The 15,150-nt window shown below is 44.1% G+C and overlaps 1 protein-coding gene across 2 annotated transcripts in view; it reads right to left on the bottom strand.

The window, feature by feature from the left end:
• The window catches only part of LOC146387793 (semaphorin-3D), a 101,909-nt gene that overhangs the window by 58,668 nt on the left and 28,091 nt on the right, over positions 1-15,150 (bottom strand). Inside the window, exon 1 of one of the 2 annotated variants that reach the window (XM_084929633.1) lies at positions 48-4,979. The exons of the other annotated variant lie outside the window; for it this stretch is intronic. The gene's annotated coding sequence lies outside the window, so the exon portion shown is untranslated. Of the gene's footprint in view, positions 1-47; positions 4,980-15,150 lie in introns of those variants that run through there. 2 annotated transcript variants of the gene reach the window in all.

Consider the following 15,150-nt stretch of genomic DNA (forward strand, 5'->3'; position numbering starts at 1 on the left):
TGCTTTTGAAGCTCAAGAAGCTTAAAATGCTCATAATCCAAGAGCACCTCAGACGAATCCAGTCTGGCTCCACCTTCACAGAAACATTTACATGTAACCTGCTGTGTTCGGCTTTGTCGTGAGATCACGCTGCACGCACAGCATCAGTGTTTAACCTACAGGCTGGTGGTATCAGGAGCAGAACGAGGACCACCGCCACCGTGCAGGACTGTGGAGTTTGTCTGCAAACTGGAGAGGCTGCTAATCATTATGAAGTACTCGGTAATTAAAATGTATGCAGAGGAGAGCACGTTATGTGCAGCACTAGAAGCCAGTTTATTTAAACACACCAGATGAAAGCAGCTTCACTGTTGAGTTATTCCAGTCGAGCTCAGTTTAATTATTCGGTTCACGGTAGTTTGGAGCTTCTGCAGGATGACTGAGGAGGACGGGGGGGCGATGCGCAGCTCAGACTTTGCACCAGCTGGTGTGTGACCTCTTTAGAGGACTTCTGAGCTACTTGCAGCTAATGATGTGGGTTAAACAAACACCAGAGTTTTCTCTGTGATGATGTCATCTGACTATTCAGGGCTCTGCAGCACATGATGTGGTCGCTGCATTAATGTCCTTTAATAAGCGTACCCACAGCGTTGGCAGTGTTTTGCACAGAGAGCACCAACACTCAGCAGCCTGGTGGGCAGTAATGCATGCAGTTATCCTGCAGCAGGACTAATCTGTGCATTAATGAGTCTTTCTTTAAGCAGTTTGCATGTTCTTCCTGTGCTTGCTCAGGTTTTCTCTGGGTGGCTTGAAAGACGTTGGAAGATAGCGCTGTGGCAACGTGGTTTGTAAAGCGCTCTGAGTGGTCAGAACGAACAAGAAAACACTGTTTAAACAGTTCATTCCCATTTAAAATCAAAATACATCACATTACTCACAGCGGGCTGTACTAAATCAGTCATGCCTCATTTTATAGCAAATCATCCAAAACCTCTGAATATTTCACCTGATGATGCAAACTCGCTCTAAAGCCACTGAAGTGTCACAAAGCAGTTCATGAAAAGAAGAGTTGTGTCAGTTTATGAGAAGAAGCTGTGCAATCAGATCTCATTAAATTAAGTCAACAGTGAAGGATAAAGATAAACTATTACTGGAATATGTTTACATTCATATCGGAGGAGCCCAGAATCCATCCAGAGGGGCTTACTGGCATCTTAATCTAAGAAAACACTGGATGTTCTCTTGGCAAACGGCACTAGCTGCATATCTCATTTAGAAAACATTCCTAAACGTGAACAGCGCTCATACACTCCAAAAACAGAGACAGACAGAGAGAGAGCGCCAAAGGCAGACCATAAATAATGTGTCAGGTTCTTCTTGGCCTGCTGAGTGAAGACGGATGCTGAAAGACAACGTAAACATTTCCAGCGTGTTTGCAGACACACTCAAAAGCTCGGCCGACGTCGTGACTGTTACGAGTCGGAGCGTGAGGTCGTCGTTCGCGTCACGTGTGTCGAACAAGAAGCAAAGAAACTGTTTGTTTACCTACTTCAGTTTGGTTATTTAGGAATCAGACACCTGAAATAAACACATCAAAGCGGCTCCATCTGATATTCACAGATAATTAAATCAAATTAAATACATTTTTGCAGAAACAGCCAAACTGTCCAGATCGAAAATCGAATCGCGTTTCCAAAACAAACAACCCAGTCTTCTTTTTTTATTTCCCATATTCCCAGACTTCCTCTGCACTTTGGATTCATCTTTAGCAAATCACAAACACCTGGATAACTCTCCAGCACGCAGGAACTACAGCGAGGCGGCGGCTCGGTTAATGTGGGAATGTAGCTCACGAGGGAACCGGGTCAATTTATCACTTTGTGCCGTTCATAAATTATGGTGACGGCCGGTTTCAAGACTTTGCGGGATGAACAGAGACGTACCTGCTGAGAGAGGGGAGGCAGGTACCTGCAGCTTGTTAGTAACTCTGCTCAATCTGATTGTCCTCCGCAAAATATAAGATGCAACGATGGACAGACGAAGGGACAGAGGAGTGAAATCAATCCAGGTATAAATGGTGTCTTCCGTAGTTTTACATATGTTGGTTTCGTTATTTTGAGTCTTTCTAGTCACTGTGACCCTGTTTGTGGTCGTTCTCTCCGTCTGTAGTCTGAGTGTGTCTGGAGATGTTTTCAGGCATCCTGTGGTCCTTTAAAGGCCCTTCATTGTTGTTTTGCATTCCTCTGTGGTTTTTCTTTGTTTCTTTGTGGTCATCTTCAGTCTCTTTGTCATTGTTTTCTCTCTCTGTGGCCTTTTTTTACGTCTCATTTCAGTTACATTTCATTTTTTGTACAGTTCCTTTGTGTCTACTTGGACCTGCAACAATAAAACTCGATGTTAACAGCTGTTCAGTCCAATAGAATCTCCCGATTTCATCGAGCTTATTGACGCATGTCTAGTAACAAATTAACGAGAACAACAGCAGCCCGAACTTAATTTCATTCCTTCCACTTTATCCATAGCCTAACCTAAACTATTCCAGCCCGTAAAGCACAGGACCCGCCCATGTTATCAAACCATAATTTGTCATAATCTGTCAGAGCGGATGGCTGGCTAACATCTTGTCAGCTGGTTTTAAAGAGCTCAACAGGTTGGACAGACGCCTGCTGACAGAAGAAAGACAGCTGAAGGTTTTTCCCTCGGCCGTGTTTTAATTCAGCCTCAGCACGACTTGGCAGCACCGCTCTGAGCATGTGAGAACGAAAACGTTCAAGAGCTCACTGGTATCATCAGAGGAGGAGCTTTTCCATACTGGATGCACTCTGGGATGCACTAACAAGCTTTTCCAACCTGAGGAATTTCTGCTTGGCTTCTCAGTTCTGCCACACTGAAAAATAAAAAGCTTCCCTTAAAGATGCAATCGAGGGAAACTGATGCCTTAATTAGACGATGTTTTGAAGGTTTAATGCAACTACACGCATCAAAGCAGCTGAGAATGACTCTCGACTTAATGACAGCCTTTAATATCCTGCAACTCTAATCCACCTAATGGTAGACTTGCAAATAAAAGCCTTTCAAATGAAAAGCATTCCTGTGTAATTCCTGGTGATGACGGATTATTGGCTGTAATGGCTCCTTTTATTGTTTGAAACTTTGACAGTAATGACAGTCAAACACCGGTGAACAAACACAGCTCATTTAAAAGTTTCTTTAGATGAAGGAAATCTCCTCTCAGAGACGAATCCTCACACACTGAGGCAGAACACGGTGCAAACATCCTGCTGATGAGAGCTCACTTAAAAATGTGCCTGTGTGGGAAATTTCAAGTAAACAACAGTAAAGCTGTCACCCCAGGGTTAAAAATCCAGGGAACAGACAGCGAGAGCGGTTTTTCTGCATCGGTTATTAAACATGTAAAATATAAGCACACACAGATGGAGTGAAACTCGGGGAAGCGGCCTCTTCAGATCTGTCAACGTGGAGACAGACGAGGACAAAGCGTCTCTTCCTCTCTGCTCGTCTGACATGCAAACATGTGACTGAGCGTCTTGAGAAACTGTACTGCAGCGGAGACAAAGAAACGCGAAGCATCAAGTGCAGAGATCACACGTGAAGACGCTCGTCCGTCTGTCCGTCTGTGTGTTTGTACCCAAGGAAACCTGGGTGTTGTCGAGACTCTAAATAAATCCCTGAAGGAAACGCATCATTTGTTTCTACTGTCTGTCCGTCGGCGTGATTCAGTCCCTCAGACTGAACACACGCACAAACAAACACACTACGCAGTCTCTTTCACAGCCAAACAATGTGGCAAAGCCAGCGAGATAAGAGGGCCAAGTTTTGAAGGCAGCTCTAAAAATAAACCAGATGTTTATGGCATTTTTCTGAGGGGTGGGGGTCAGATTCAGTTCAACTGCAGGTCAAAGACAACTGTTAGTTTAAGTTAAACATTTAGCACTGTGGCTGTACTAGCATCACCTGACCACCCAGAGCATTAAGAGTAGTATGCAACTAACAAATCAGTACAGTTGTATGAATGGAAAAACCCACTAAAAGAAACAGGGATCAAGTCAAGGATCAGCCACCATGGCTGGGCTACACTTATTTTAACTTTATCAGCTATTATAAATTAGCTTGGTTAGCAAAGTGAATTCATAACCTATGAACACAGAAGTTTGGGAGGCCAAATGTGTTTTTCTGCTTTAAAATTGGACATTAACACAGGAGTTTATGAGTCACTATTGGAACCTTAAGTAAACATTAGAGGACCTGCAGCGTTTGGCACACCAGCGTGGGCTCTTTTTCATCCCCGGAGGTTGTTCTCTTGGACCGATTACACGAAAACACAGGGTCTAAGAACTGTGTCCCAGTATCACGCATCGGAGCCATGAAGCAGCCACAGAGTAGAAGTGGGCGATATTGTTGTGGAGAACCGTTCCCATGGTTATCAGCTGGTTCCATCTTTATTTTCTGTTCCTGCTGCATGGCGGGGGTCGCTGCCAAACAATGAGTAAACACAACAAGCTGTGTCACATCCCGGTTTGCAGCCTCATCAGGAATCACTGCAGGTTTTAATGCACAAGCACCCTGCGATGCTTTCTTGTGTTGAGCTGACGGAGGTCAGGACGATGCAGAGAAGAAAAGCTGAGTGATATCAAAGAGTCAGACTGTGTATCAGTAACCTTGTAACCCACATCCTCAAACCCAGAGCTCCTGAAATAGGCTGTTTTTGCTCACAGATATCCACTCTTTGTGCACAGCTTCCTATGTTAGTTGAAGGAGAGGTTTGTTTGAATGACGAGAGGATAAAAATGTCTAAAACGGGCTTCCCGTTGGTTCCCAACACATCGCGCTTCAAAGGAAAAGAAACATTTTTGTTTTCTTGTTGATTCGGTTCAGTCGTCTGCAGGCCTTCCTGCAGCCCAGGCAGAGAAATCCTGCAGGCATCACTGAGATGATTTCACTGCCACCTCACAGAAAACCCTTTCAAGACTCTGGATTTTCAAAGAAGTTAAGTATTTGGTTCTTTTTTCAAATGAATTAGGCAACGCCGCAGGAGGACACGGGAGGCTCGGCCGCTCCTGGTGCGATGGCACCGTCCACACTTTGGACCTGCTTATAAAATCAGAGCCTCTGAATGCTTCACATGCTTTCTGTGACCTTCATCTCCCCGCAGAGTAGAAGCAAGCATGTCTCGCTCCTGGTCGGGGGATTAAGTAGTTTTATTATGTTTACAGGAGGTGAGGTGAAAACGTGGCTGGCCACTTGAGGGAAGCTGAAAAATCTCATTTTAACTGCTGGGATGATTTATCAGCAGAGAGGTGGAGGACTCCCGCTGTTCTTCTTCTACTCTTTCTGGTTTCGTTTAATTCATACCTTCACGTTTGAGTATTTCTGCATCATCCTCCTCTTCACTGCTCTACTTTTCCCTCCTTTAACCCTCTTTATTGAAACTCCCTCTCTCTGCTGTTAGCACCTGATCGCTTTTCTTTTACTCCCTCTGTCCTCCTCCGAGTCGTCTCCCTTACTTTAATATTTCTTGTTGTAAGTCAACCAGCGAAGGTGACAGCTTTACAACATCTCTCTGCCAACCCTCTAATCCTCACTGTGATTTAATAACTCCTCTTCTTCCATCTGAACCTCCCCGCTAATCCCTCCACTCATACTTCAACACTGAGAAGTGCAATATCTTTGTTTCTTAAATCCACGCAAGTCTGTCTCTCCCTTTCATGTAACGCTGACTTATTTCCAACAAATCCCTAATCTAATAATCTTTATCCTTCGCCCATGTTTTATGCAGCTCCACAACCTGACCACACTCTTCTTCGTCTTCTGCAGTAGAAGAAGAAGAAGAAGTCTTTGGTTCAAAAACAGGCTTAGGAAAGCAAAATGTACTTAAAGAATGAAAAGCGTTTCCTGTGTACTAAACTTCCCACTATACAAAGATAAAGCAAAATATGACAGAAGGAGCCTTTGTCACCTCGTATATTGTCACCAATATAAAAAATATAAGATCATATTTAAACAAGAAGGGTGGAGCGCTCAATTAGCCCTTAGTCGCATAAGCCTAGAGAGAAGATGGCAACGCCCGTGATGTCACTGGCTACCAACCAGTGACTGGTGGTATCCAGACGATCTCTGATTGGTGTCTGTGTCCGTGTGACTCGCTTGGATAAACTAGAACAAGCAGCCGATGCAAATAAGCTCAGTTAGTGAGCTGCACCCATAGAATGAATAGTTGCATCTCAGAGAAATTGATGCCTGCTAATTAGTGTTACTGTGAATAACAGGAGTGCAGCTTGTTGACATTTCAACCTTTGCTTCATTTCTCGCCCCTGAAGTCGGACACCTAAACACATTTATCGTCGTCTTCACTTTGCCACGGGGACAGTAAATCTGGGTTTTGGTCAAAATAATTTGCTGATTAAATCAAAAATGAAAACGTTGTTACAGATACACTACAGAGCTTCAGCTACGTTTTATGAACTCGTGTGTTTCGGTGGGTGTTGGGGAGTTCACATCAGTCCTCAGTGAGCAGGTGCACAGCCCCGGGGCCCCCGATCCAGCAGGCACCCACTGGTACCTGACTGTACAGCTGAAACACACGCCCAACGTCTATTTATCTCTCTTAGCGAGCAGAACATAACAACATTCTTGGTTTACTGACGGTGGGTTTAAGGTCACACAGACGGGCAGGGTGCTGACAGTACCAATGTGCAGCTTATGCAAGAGTCGAATACACGAGCACGTGTGGAATGTGTGAAGACCCTTTAAACAACAACACCTTCAAGATCGAGTTCATCACAAGCATGACAGAAACCCTCCATCCATCCGTCCGTCCATCCGTCCGTCTGTCCTCTTAATTCTATTCCTATAGAATCTATAGATCTGTGTGTCTAATTGTAATTAGCAATAAAAATAAGAGGCACAGTAAAGAAGCCCTGTTATTACAGCTGTGATAGGCCGGCTTCTACAAATGGGAAGTTGTTTACATTATTTCTATATTTGAAGAGAAGAGAAAAATACAAAAGTCTCTTTAAACACAAAAGTATATTTGCAACAGTATAATACAATATTAAATATTAAATATCTCCATATGTGCTTTCGTTGCATATTTGTAATAAGCAATATTCACAGGAAGTAAAGTACTGTAACTGGGCAGTTTACGATAACGTGTTCTACGATTATCAGGGATGGAAATAATAAGAGCAAAAGCATCAGGAGGCAGTAAATCTCAGAGTATTGCTCGGTATTTCAAAAGGACGGGAAACTTTTCTTCTTCTATCCTTTTGGGTTTTTTACAGCACATAACTCTTTTGACTTACTTTATTGAGGCTTTCGCGTTGCCAGACATGACTGGCACGTTGTGCCGAGGTAAAAGCATTTACAAAGCAAAAGCAGATGCTGAACAAGGCGTGTTATTGTGAAAGATTCTCTAACGTATGTTTAATATTTATGGTGCCGTATTTTCCTTCTCCATTTGTAAGGTCTGCTGTGTTTCTCTAACTTTGCTGTTCCTCTTTTTACAGCTCCGAGGACTTTGATTCATGCTCCTCTGGATCATTTTGAGATCTCAGCGAAGTGGTGACCGTATCTACATTCACATGAAACAGATACGGACAAAGTTTAAATTTGAGGAGATAATTTGCAGTTGAAAAAGGTGACAAATCCCAACACATGTTACAATACTCTGCATGTCACAAAAATGTTAAAAATCACAACAACGTCGTATCGTGGGTGAAGTGTTAGTGGCGTGATTCCCAGCTCAGCGCTGTGGCTCGTGAACTCGTTCTTCTGGTTTCTGAGACTCTCCGGGAGATGAACGATGTCGAGATGGGCACAACAGCAACCAGGCCAACAGATCAGCTGATAGGAAAACACCAGACAGGAAGAGCCAGGGCTGAACAGCAGCAAACAGAACCTTCACAATAAAAGCGAGGTGGGTGCATCATTCTGCATGGATAAAAAAACAGATATCCTTTGGTGGATGTTAAAATATCTGTGCAGTATATAAATGGCTCATTGCTTCAGTTGTCTGCACCACACTGAGCAGATCAACCACCATCAAACAGTCACTGAGAACACGCTGTCTTTATCCCAACTCCTGCTTTATATCTGATGTTTGTTCTCCTGCCACGCGGCTGTAAACCAGCTGAAGAAGCAGCTGTTCAGGATTTATTAAAAAGTGCAGATGTGAAAAAAAGAGGGGGGTGAGCGTATGTCAGTCACCTGACATTTAGCCACATCCTTTCATCCTTTCATCCTTTAAAACACTCGGGGTTCACAGAGATCCCCCATTACGGCCTGTTAAGTCGTGATAAATCGGACTGACTCGTTTTTTTCTGCGAAGAGAAAATTATTGCTGCATTCTTGATTCAGAGTCAAAGCCGTTAAAGCTTATTTGGATGGAATTTATAGCAGCAGTAATAGAAATATAACCAGCAGTGAAAGCCAGGACCTGCCCTGGATACAAGTGTGCTGCAGGTGGGTATTCACAGGTTCGTCACATTCTCATCATCTTAGAAATTTCTCTTAGGCTCAGTGCGTCTGCTGTGAGAGGCACTCAGAATGGCCACACTGAGCCGTTTCAGATGCACACGGGAGAAACTGAGATTTGATTTTAGAGATTTGTTTACAGGAGTCGATCCTCTGGCCCGTTTCACGGCTCTGAGACACGATTTCAGAGCCGGACTGGCGGACGTCAGACTCTCAGCAGGAAAGAAAACAAAATTCTTGAATCGAGGTCAAGAACATGAGTGATGGTGAAAGTTTTCGCTGGAAGGATCTGAACAAAAGGAGACTCGCTCTGACTTGTTCAGCTGCACCTGGAAGATGCTTGACGTTCCCCTGAATCTTTATCATCCACGCTGCCGCTCTGCTCTGCACACACCACAGCCTGGGAGGGGGGGAGTTTCTCCAGAGCTATGTTTTGTTGAACGTGAACCAAGAACATGTGAACTCTGTGTGATGCATAGAGAACAGATTGCAAAATCCCTAAGGCACAACTTGGTTTGCTACATCGTGCTGGAAAAGCTAAATGTGACTTTAGCCATCATTAATACCAATTAGAGAAATTAGAGATTTTCTTTTAAATAAGACGAGTCATTTATAACCAGCACTGAGCTCAGAACAACAAGGCAGGAAAAGGACTTACTTTTGTTATGAGGGGAGAAGTCTGGTGATTAGAGCGTCCAAGAGGAAACCAGATATTTGATTTAGGTATTTATTAGGAACAGTTTGATTCATAGCAGGGAGTCCAGACATGTTTTCAGTCGGCATTAAGGACTCCAAGGAGACCGTCTGCTTTTTAGTTCAGGATTGTTTTACTGTGAGAAGCAGACGTAGTTACTACAAACTAATTAATGTGGAACTGGAGCAATGAGTGCTTATAACTGTGCGTGTCATGTGAAAAACTCCGCCCGAGCTTACTGTCCACAGATGTTCCATGGATGTTCATGACAGTACAGTTAGGAGAAGAGAAACAAGTATGGCTTGCTGGAAGCCAGAGGAACGCCTCTCTGAAAGAGGATGTTAGCACGCCTTAGCTTTGCAAAGCTGCATCTGATCAAACCACAAGAGCTCTGGTACAACGTGCAGACCAGACCGGAGTCTGGAACCAGCACTAACGCCTCAGACCTGTCAGCACGGTGGTGGCGGGACGATAGCGTGGGCACCTGACAGCCGCTCAGTCGCCCATGAACTCCTCTGTCCACGGCTCAAGCTTGGGGAGACAGCCACGCCTCAGTGACGTCATAACCTGATGTGTCACTGCACTGTAGCCATTGGAGACCTTGTGCATAACTGATGCGGCCTAGTTTCAACGAGGAACTGTGACACCCCAGATTCTTTCCTTTGCATGCATTTCCTGTCTAAATGTGTGTTTATGTGTTGCATTTATGGTTTCTGGAGTGTATTTTCCACCATGCTTTTGTCTTTTGAGGTCACGCTACATTTATATTTTGAATAATGTCTGATTGCCTGGAATTACATTGAGGGATCGCCATCGCTTTAATTTCCTTTCAGCACGCCACAGTCCGGTGCGCCACAAAGACACCGTGGAGTCCTTTTATTCCACAGTTCATTAACCACCTCGCACAGATAAAGTGAAACCAGAGTGGAGCCTTTCTGAGGTGAAACCACAGGAGCCGCACCCGAGACAAGTGCACGTCTTGTTTTTTTCCACAAAGATGACTGAGCTCAGAGTCAAGACAAACAAACATCATTGTGGGAACGGAGCTATGAGGAATTCTGGGAAGAGGAAATTCTTCTTTTTTAACCCCCCCCCCTTCTCTCTTTCTATGATCACTGCTTGTCCCTCTATCTGTTCAAGGCCTGTAGGAAATATCCTCTCACTCTGGGGGTTTCTGGGAAGAGGAAAAGAGCTGATGTCACTTCCACACAAGGACAGCGAGGACAAGGAAACAGGGCCCCCTGATTCTTAAACAACTCCCATAATTTTGAAGTTTGTCATATATTGTTATGCTTTCTTCAACTGCATTGTTAGAGGCGAGACTTGAACACCTGCAGCCTGTTATTCAATCTGTTAGACTGAACTCAACGTTTAAGAAAACCAAGGCTACATCCTTCCTCTTTTAAATAAAACACACAGTTCTTAATAGTTATTAGTTGCTCTATATTAAAGATTGGGTGTGTTTTTTAGCTGGACCTGTGAACACCGGTTGAATATCTCAGCCACTTTTGGATGGACTCCCATTGATGGTATCGAGGGCGACTGAGTCGGTAGAAACTAGATAAGAGAGGCCCACAGGCGGCGGGATTGTTCACTGGACTGCGTGAATGTGTCAAGTGAGGTGATGGAGGAGAGGTACAGGACATGCCAGTGAACTAATCGATCCCCAGACTTTCCAGCTTGCAGGTACGACCTGAGCCACAACCACCAAACCCATCAGTGCTGAGGCAGGAATCACATACATACACATGCAAACATGGATTTTTATCCCAGAACATTTTCCTTTGGTAAGAAACCTGAAGATCGTGACCCCGTAATTGCTTCAGGCTGTATTTGGCGCTGTCCCATCTGAGGGCACGCGTGACTGGAGGCCTCTGTTCTGTTTTGCCCTGCTATTACTGCGCTCAAGTGACGTTTCTCAGCAACTCCCTGCTCACTCTCTTTACACCAGGGAGCAGCTGATTGTGCTTTAGTTAGCGGTCATGGTAACAAGAACACTGAAAAAAGATGCAGAGAAAGGATGAAGCGGCGATGGCAAAACAGCAGGACAGAGATGGATTCAGGAAAATACTCTGGATCCCATCGATGGCTGTCAGGTCGTTTACAGAGACGGGAATAAAGACGAACGAGTAAACATCACCTTTTCACTCTTATTCCGTCCATATTTAGGTTTCCATTGAGAACCAGAAGCTTTTTTTAGTGATTACACCTTTAAAGAGAGACTTTCTGCTCATCAGCAAACAGACAGATGCGTTAAATGACCGAGGAGTGAACCAAGTGAAGCTGAAGTTTCTTTTTCACTTTGCTTCTTCTGCACCAAGTACAGAAAAATCACTCGCTGTGGGCTTAGACGTAGTTCACAGCGCCGACCTCGGTATCCCTACGCTGAACCTCTCCATGTTTGGTCTGTCTCCACACTGTTACTGAAACCATCAGACCTGCTGGCCTGACCCCGCTCAGGTCATCCGGCAGGTGCAGAGTGAACAAGTCTTTTCTTTAAAGCCTTTTTATTCTTTCAGGAGTGAAGCTGTTCCTGGAAGAAGCCCAGAAGGAAACGGCCGCCTTCTGTTAGCGTGAGTGAACAATATAATGAGGGTGCAGAGAGCGAGGCGCCGCATGTGTGTGTGTCTGTGTGTGTGTAGTCGTGATTTTTTTCATGTTTTTTGTCTGAAATGTCTCCGTGTGATTTGTGCAGAGTGAAGGTGCGTGGGTAGACGTGCTTCTGCCTGTGCGTATATTCGCTCATGTCCACTGATGTTTGGGCTTTGTCTGGTTCGATGGATGGCTGCTTTCATGTTCCTGCTTTTGGGGTTTTGGAGAAGGGTGGAGCTGGAAAAAAAGACCTGACCAGCAGGAAACCCAGCTCTGTTATGGTCTCAACAAACGCCAGGAAGGAGTTTTGTGTGTCTGTATGTTTTCACTGAATAAGAACCCTCCAGGCAACCTGCTGCTGCCCATTAAAAAAAAAAACAAAACATCTGTCACGCCCTCCGTGAGTCTGATCTCCAGCGTACGTCTTCATGTCTACACAGTTTTGAGTTCAGTTAGAAGAGACAGAAGAGAGTTTAAACCTTTAATACTTTTAACAGTTCTGTTAATATAGAGAAAAGTACATCTTAGTATTTGTTTGTCTGAAAAATAAACTTTAATTCTTCGCCTTCCTGCCCTGAACTGATTTTCTATGCACGTCATTGTAGGATAGTTGGTTGCTTATAATAAAAACGAATTAGAAACCTCATCTAAAAATCCAAAATCAAAGATAACAAACCTTTTATGTAAAGAGGGTCAGGGTATGTTTTGTAAACAAGCATCGATAATATAATTTCTGCAGTGATCATTACATCTCCTGCGTCTTTTGTACATTTTTATAGCCTTTAAAAAATCTAGTATTCTTTATGTATTTGTAGTTTTTTAGATTTCTGCCTCTGTGGCTTCTCTCAGCGCTCCAGCTTCCTCCCACAGTCCAAAGACATGCAGTTAGTCTGTGGACTGTGAATCTCCTACATATTATTCTCCCCACTCCGTTTGCTTCATCGGGTTATATTAATACTAGCTGTTGAGCCTGATAAAAGGAATTTTGATCCGAATCAATCCGTAAAAACAACTTCTGAATTCCTTAAATTTAAGCTGACTAGATATTTCCATCTGGGGAACGCTCCTTTAAAGACGACCTGACTTCTGACATATTGCAATAACACACGAGTCCATATGTTTGCTGAGCAGTCAGTAAGTCTTCACTGCAGGTTCATAACGGCCTGAAATTACAATCAGTCTGAAGGGAGCTTTAAAGTTCGGTATTCAGCCAAAGGTGTAAAAGAAAGAAAGTTAGTGGCAGGTCTGGTGTCTCTGCAGGAAGACGAGGACCACACCCTTATTTTCCTACAGAGAGACCAGACATAATTTCCTCCTCAATAAAAATACCAGAATGTGAAAGTAGTTTCTGTGATAAGACTATACTTGCATAAAACAGAAGAATGTGCAAATGCATGGCTGAAAAAGTGCATAAACATTATAGTCGAACGACTTCAACATAAAATACAAGACAAAGAGTCTGTCTGCAGGACGAGAGACTCACTGTACAAGCAGGTTAACTTATCGCCCAGTTATTTCCACAAAGTACTGACAAATAAAAGAACTGCATTTATTTAAGCTGCATAGAGCTGCAGTGGGAGGCTGGAGCCTGTCTGAGTTCAGTGGCAGGTCCGCCCTGGACAGGCTGCCACTCTCACATTCACAGGGATGATAGAAAAATCCTCCGCTTTCAACGAATGGCACTTTTATTTTGAGTAAAGGATGGATGTTCAGCATCGTTTAAAAGCACCATGAAATAAAAAAGAGGGAAGAATGTGCAGCCCCCCAAATAAGAGCATTAACATGACAATCAAGCCATTTCCACCAAAAATACTCACAAAACGACGAATCTGTGATGGAGATGTATACGAGCACATCTTCATCTGTTCAGCTCTCTGCAGAGGCCCTGATCTGCATCAGGAGGCCTCAGTGCAGGGGTCACTGCAACATTCAAACACATGCAAATGGATCGAGTCTTCACTGGAGACAGAAATGTCTGAGTGTCGTCTCACGTGGATTTAAACTGTCTTGTAGTGTAAGCTGTGTTGTCCTCGCACAGCAATCTGAAAGACTGACACACAGTGAGTAAGACATAAAGTAATCCTCCCTTCATTAGGCGCCTTAGGGAGCAGTGAAAGGAGCGTCTATTCACTGGATGCGGTGGGAACACTGGGAGCAGCCAAGCAAAAAAACAACCAACCAGCGGGGAGGCAACCCCACACAAGCAGACCCTGCCGACATCTCCTCACACCGAGACAAAGCCGTGAATACATGTGAGGCTTAAACTTCTAAAACTTGTTTCCCCCCTCCTCGCTTTTTTCATGTTTTCACCTCTTCTTCATCTTCATCCCCCCTCCTCTGTCTTCTTAAAGAAAAGCAGCCTTCATTACTCTGACGGCTGTCACTCGGGCCACGGGCAGCTCAAACCCCCATCAGCCACTCACGGCACAGCCGATAACGGCGTGCAGAGCAGCAGCGGCTCTGGCAGCCGACCAGTAAAGCTAAAGGAGCGGAGGCAGGATACTGTTTCACTTCTGCTGCTTTCTGGAGGACTTACAGACGTTTTCATGGCAGAAACCAGCTTTGAAGTGCAGATTTTTGCGAGCTGCAGTCAAGAACTTCTGCATCGAGTTTACTGCCTTTAATGCTTCAGGTGGTAGAAGAACGGATCTGATTTCAGAGCTGCTGCAGGACGGCGCTGCAGCTACAGTGACTTAAACATTAGCTACCAGGTCTGAAGAACAATGACATTTCAGATGCAGTACGTGCTGCTGTGTGGACAGGCATCTGTTCCTTCAAACAATGGTTTCTTTTGTGGGAAATGCCATGAGTGGGTATGCATTAATATGTTATGGAACAGCACAGCCTAATTATGTTTTTAGCTTCATGATGAAACCAGAAGCAGACTGGATGATAGGTGACAGCAAGCTGCCATCAAGGGATGAAAATTCCATTAAATCCCAATGTAATCTATCCATTATTAAGCTGGGATAATGAGAGAGACCACTGCTGGAAATGCTGGATATAATATCACCAGAAGAGTCTGGAACATGGATTCATACCTGGGAAATATCACACTGACATCGGATGAAAATGTGTTTTTTTTTATATTCAAGCTTCAGTATCTGTGAAACCGTTCACCTGTTTGGACTCTGCTAAAGAATATCATGTGACTTATACATGAGAAGCTGGAAATAAAATATCATTCACCAAACCTGCTGCCAGAGATCAGACATCCAAATATTTTAGGGGCTTCAATCATCCATCATTCGCTGTTAATATGAGCATATTATGGCTAGTTTTAAAGTCTGGGGCCCTTCCTGTCTCATGGTTTTCCCTTTCAGTTGGCTCACTGAACGGGGAGATCCAGAACTCCAATTCTACCATCTTGGACCGGATCTCCACTACAAACC

Source organism: Perissodus microlepis, chromosome 5, assembly GCF_051167445.1.
Source record: "Perissodus microlepis isolate ML-2025 ecotype Zambia chromosome 5, ASM5116744v1, whole genome shotgun sequence".
Classification (NCBI taxonomy): Eukaryota; Metazoa; Chordata; class Actinopteri; order Cichliformes; family Cichlidae; genus Perissodus; species Perissodus microlepis.